This window comes from Etheostoma spectabile, chromosome 23, assembly GCF_008692095.1.
Source record: "Etheostoma spectabile isolate EspeVRDwgs_2016 chromosome 23, UIUC_Espe_1.0, whole genome shotgun sequence".
Lineage (NCBI taxonomy): Eukaryota > Metazoa > Chordata > Actinopteri > Perciformes > Percidae > Etheostoma > Etheostoma spectabile.
This window is the reverse complement of record NC_045755.1, coordinates 4,752,098-4,758,197: the sequence shown is the minus strand read 5'-3', so window position 1 is coordinate 4,758,197 and position 6,100 is coordinate 4,752,098. Positions and strand designations below refer to the sequence as shown.

The 6,100-nt window shown below is 39.7% G+C and overlaps 1 protein-coding gene across 2 annotated transcripts in view; it reads left to right on the top strand.

Moving 5' to 3' along the window:
- lrmp (lymphoid-restricted membrane protein) overlaps window positions 1–6,100 on the top strand; it is a 74,003-nt gene that overhangs the window by 27,081 nt on the left and 40,822 nt on the right. The window lies entirely within an intron of this gene.

Genomic DNA, 6,100 nt, shown 5'->3' with positions numbered 1-6,100 from the left:
TGAAAATATATTTCTATCCTAACAGATTTATTTACAAGAAATGGCTCCTTTTAATCCCACAGCTTTTGTATAATGTTTCTGTGCAAAAGAAACTGTCAAAAGTTTCTAATATTCACAGCTTGGTAAGCCCATTGAGTCAATTTTTGCAAAGACATAAGTGTTGTCGCCTTGTCATATGAGCTTCACCTGTGACTAATAATGGATCAATTAGGTCTCAGGTGTTATAAAAAAACAACCCCAGTACCCGTACCTTCACATCAACTGCAACTAGACCTCTGCAAAACAGGCCTAAGATTCACCCTGAGACTAAAGTTTTGATATCAAGAGCTGAAGACCAATCCACTGCTGATGTGGCAGACACTTCAATGTGTCTCAGCGTCATGTACAGAGGATAAAAAACATTGAAGACACTGGAGACATTTTTGACAACCCAGGTCAGGCAGACCCGCAAGACAACTGCTCGAGAGGACCGTTTGTTGGCTCGAAAATCCAAGGCCAGCCCATTTTCCACTGCAGCAGAGCTCCACCAGACTGGTCCCTGAAGTCCCTGTGTCAAACCTGAACAGTTGTTGGATTCCTGGTCAAATCAGTGCCCAAAGCCAGCACCAAACAGAAGACATTGAAAAAAGTGGGCATTTGCCAAGGCCCACAGCCTGCTAAAAGGATGGACGCTGGAGAAGTGGAAAAAGTGGATTTTCAGATGAATCTTCTGTTTGGTACACCAAGTTCCGCAAATATTGCAGGAGACCTACTGGAGCCCGCATGGATCCAAGATTCACCCAGAAAACAGTGAAGTTTGGTGGCGGAAAATCATGGTCTGGGGTAACATCCAGTAGGGTGGTGTACGAGAGATCTGCAGGGGGTGGAAGGCAACATCAATAGGCTCAAATACCAAGAAATCTTAGCACCCTCTTATATTCCCAACCATAAAGAGGCCAATTCGCAGCAGGATGGTGCTCCATCGCATACTTCCATCTCCACTTCAAAGTTCCTCAAGGTAGAAGATCAGATGCTCCAGGATGGGCCTGCCCAGTCACCAGACATGAACACTCATTGAGCATATGGGGTAGGATGAAAGAGAGCATGGAAGACCAAACCAAGAAATTATGAACTCTGGGAGGCCTGCAAGACTGCTTTCCTAGCTATTATTTTATTTTTTTATTTTTTTATTTATTGATTAGGACAATGCACATTAATGAACATTTCTGTAATGCGCCAGTTTAGCCAATTGGCTAGTTTTCAACTGTAGTCCTACCTATTCCTGATGACTCATCAATACTTGTATGACTCCTTGCCAAACCGCATGGATGCAGTCCTTCAAGCTCATGGAAGTCATACAAGATATTAAATTTGGATCTCACACCGCCCGCTATTTAAGTTGCTGACATATTTTAGTATTTGCAGTAAATTTGTTCAATTTCTGTATATGGCGACAAAACTTTTGTCTTGCCAAAATTTGACCTTTCTGTCTTGTTTAAATAATACATCTTTTTTTAGTGAACTAATTTATTTCAGTGCATTGAACATCATTTGGGAGGGTTTTAGCTTTGTCATATGAGCTATTTCTACCCAATTGATTAATTAAAAGTCAGGTTAATAGCAGGTGTTCTACAAAATAGATAGCGACAAGACTTTTGTCAGGGACTGTACACATTGTTTAACTTAGGCAAGGCAAGGCAAGGCAAGCTTTATTATATAGCACATTTCAGCAACAGGGCAATTCAAAGTGCTTTACCAACAAATCAATTAAACAGATAAACACAAGTACAACAGTTAAATAAGTCATAAGTAAAACTTAAATCATAAGACACATGAATAGACAGTTAAAACAAAATAGAACATTAGGACACATAAAACACAAGAATAAAAGTTACAGTCAGCATAAGAAGAAATGAGCATTCATTTAAAGAAAGGCAGCATCAAAAGAAAGGTCTTCAGCCTTGTTTAAAAGAACTGAGAGTAGCAGTGGATCTGCAGGTTTCTGGGAGTTTATTCCAATATGAGGAGCATAGAAACTGAAACGCTGCTTCACCCTGTTTAGTTCTGACTCTGGGACAGAAAGTAGACCTGTCCCAGATGACCTGAAAGGTCTGGGGGGGTCATAGTGTATAGCAGATCAGAAATGTATTTTGGACCAAACCGTTAAGGTTTATAAACTAGCAAGATACTTGAAATCAATTCTTTGAGACACAGAGCCAGTGTAAAGACTTCAGAACTGAGTGATGTGATCCAGTCTCTTGGTCTTAGTGAGGACTCGAGCAGCAGCGTTCTGAATCAGCTGCAGCTGTCTGATTGATTTTTTAGGGAGACTTGTAAAGACCCCGTTACAGTAGTCAAGTCTACTGAAGATGAACATGGACCAGTTTTCCAAGTCCTGTTGACACATAAGTCCTTTAACCCTTGATATATTCTTAAGGTGATAGTAGCGACTTGTAATTGTCTTAATGTGGCTGTTAAAGTTCAGGTCTGATTCCATGACTACACCCAGATTTCTGGCTTTGTCTGTTTTTTTAACATTGTTGTTTGAAGCTGAGCGCAGACTTTTAACCGTTCCTCTTTTTTCCAAAACAACTACCCAGTTTTTCCTTCATTTAATTTCAGAAAGTTCTGGCACATCCATTCGTTAATTTGTTTGATGCACTTAGTCAGTTTTTGTATTGCTATAGTCCCCTGGCGATAAGGTTATATTTGTGTGTCATCCGCATAACTATGGTAATTAAATTTTGTTTTTCCCTAATCTGAGCCAGTGAGCATGTAGATGTTAAAAAGAAGGGCCCGAAATGGAGCCTGCGGAACTCCGCACGTCATATTTGTACGCTCAGATGTATAATTACCTATTGACACAAAGAATCCCTATTCTTTAGGTAGGATTCAAACCAGTTTAGTACTAATCAGAAAGTCCTACCCACTTTTCCAATCGGTCTGTAATATGTCATGGTCGACCGTGTCAAATGCACACTGAATCAAGTAATCACTAAGATTGAAATTTTGCCATTATCTGTGTTAAGGTGGATGTCATTAAAGACTTTGACAAAGCCGTTTCAGTGCTGTGGTGTGTCGGAAACCCGACGTGAAAGGTATCAAACTGTTGCTTAGTGACAAGAATGGTTGATTTTTGAAAGACTACTTTTTCAATGATTTTCTTAAAACGGAAGGTTTGATATTGGCCTATAGTTGCTCATTAGTGACTTGTCTAGTTGTTCTTTTTTAAAAGTGCTTGATTACTGCAGTTTTCAGGCCTGTGGAAAGATACCTGAAAAGAGGATGTGTTCAAACATCTGTAGAAGATCAGAAGTCAAACAATTGGAAACATTTTTGAAAAATCTCCGTTGGTAGAATATCAAGCACAGGTCAGGTTTTCAGATGTTGAATATGTCCTCCAGGTTTGTATGGGTTGATTGTGTGAAATTCTGTCATATTGGAACTATTTTGCTGAACACTGTGACAACACATGTCCTGAACTTGATATGGAGGCACTGACTGTTTGTCTAATCTCTGAATTTTGTCTTTGAAGAAGAGGCAAAGTCATTGCAGGCCTTGGAGATAAAAGTTCAGATGCTAACTGGACGGAGGGTTTGTTAACCTATCAACAGTAGCAAACAAAGCACGTGAATTTATTTTTTTCTAGAGATATAATCAGAGAAGAGGACCTTCTTGCATTCCTCAGTTCCAAATTATAAATGCGAAGTCTCTCTTTATAGGTGTTATATGGACCAGGAGATTTGTTTTGCCACCTTCGTTCAGCTTTCTACACTCTCTTTTTCTGTTCTCACCAGTAGGACATTTCTCCATGGAGACTTTTCTTACCAGAGACAACTTTGACCTTAGTGGGAGCAATGGCATCAATAACATTTGTAATTTACATTGAAATTGTCTACCAAGCTCACTGACTGATAGCCCGAGGGGCGGGTGTGGAGGAGAAAAGCTGAATAAATTTTCATTGGTGTTTTCAGTGATATACCGTTTTCTGATTATCTTTGTTTGGACACTTTTGGCAAGAGTAGTGCCGTTAAAGAAACACAGGAATGATCAGAGAGAGCAACGTCAGTCCACCACAACCTGGAATTTTCAGACCCTTGAGACAATCAGTCCAGTGTGTCCCTTATTGTGAGTGGCTTCGTCACATGCTGAGTCAGTTCCATAGTTCTCAAAAACACAACACAGCTCTTTGTCCCCCTCCTGGGGGTTGTCAACTGAATGTTAAAATCACCCGCAATGATTACACAATCAAAGTTAATACAGATTATAGACAGCAGTTCAGTGAAGTCTCAATGAAGGTTGCACAATATTAGGTGGCCTGTAGATATTTAGAAACATCGTTGAGGGAATCTTAATTGAAGACCACATATTCAAAAGAACAAACTTTCCATAACATATTGCGTACAGTGGAATGAGTCATTAAGCAAAATGGCGACTCCCCTCCTTTCTTATTCCTCTATTCTCACTCTTAAAACTGAAGTTAGTGGGAGCTGACTCGATAGAACAGCAGCGCTCTTAGCATACACAAGTAGTAGATTTATGAAACAACCAGGATCTGGTTGAATGGAGCTGTTGTTTATTAAGATCATTTGGGTGTTGTTCATGTGTGTGTTGTGTGTGTGTTTTATGTTCTCCTTTTTATAAAGAGAGAGCTCATAGCTTCATTTAGCTCCACTCAGATTATTCAGAATCAAGAGCCAACTACCTTGCCGGGTGCTTTGAATATTCCACATTTACTTTTTCATAATCTAAAAACTATTGAAGGGAAGGGGCAATATGATGTTGAGAATTGTGAGCATGAAGGATCCAAGTTAAAAGCAAAACGAGGTGGAGAATGACAGAGAGATGCAGTAATGTTTGTCCGGAACCTGCAGGAGCAGTCCCGCAGCATGGAGGCCATCGAGGAGCACAGGGTTCAGAGGACCAAAGTGAGACCACTTGGCCAATAAGAAGGAATGTATGTATAATATATTCTTTGTCCCTCTTGTTATACTAGATAGTATATTTATCATGTTTCACCTTCTTTTATACCAAAGTAATTCTATTTGTAAATGAGTGCTTATACATTTACTCTTTAACATTCTAAATAAGGATTGCACCATTGATCAGGTATTTTGTCAAAACCATACTCCACTGCTTATCATTTCCATTCCTAGCTGAGACGTCAATGATCTCGACACCATGTGCACCTCCAAAGGGACAAGAAGGTAAGACAGCAAATGTTCATAGTCACACAACACACAATCTGTTCTCATCCATTCCATCCATATGACTTGTTACAGAGTCCTCATTTTTGTCTCTTTGTTTGCGCCTTCATCTAATTGACAAGAGGTTGAGGTATGTTTCCATTAGGCTTGGAGTTGCATTCTGCACAAGTAATGTAAGAAACTGCTTTTGTTAAGGACTTTTTTTGAACATTTTTGTAGTAGAGCAGGACCTACTTTTTAGGATTTGTGTGTTTAAAGTAGATTTTTAGAAGCCACATATGAGTCTGTTTCATCTTCTGCCTCTGTATTCAAATGAAATTCATATATTCGACTACTGGAGGACAAGTCGAAAAGTTTGCCAATTCTTTTCTTGCACAGCATTTTGTCGGTCTTAAATGTGCATACATCATAAATAATAAGAAATTCATGCCATACAAAGTTAATGTGTTGTAAGTTTGTGGTATCTTTGAATCCCATACATAACCATCCAAAAGAAAGATGTATCCCTAAGTCAATGCACTGATAGGATCTTCTTGAAATGTGAGGTGTTCTACAAGTAAGGTGTGGGGAGTTTCATGATTTTATCTGTGTGTCTTTTAGTAGCCAGTACAATAAGGCTGTCTTTGATGGGGGGAAAACTCATCTCATCAAAACAAGAATTTTAAGAAAAAAAATTCAAGTGTCCTCGTTCATGTTTTTAGGCAGAGTTCCAGCGTCTGGCATTGGGCTTCAAGTGTGACATGGGCTCCACCAGACCTGGTCCCCTGAAGTCCCTGTGTCAACCTGAACAGTTTGTTGGATTCCATGGTCAAATCAGTGCCCAGAAGCCAGCACCAAACAGAAGACAATTGAAAAAAGTGTGGCATTTGCCAAGGCCCACAGCCTGCTAAAAGGATGGACGCTGGAGAAGTGGA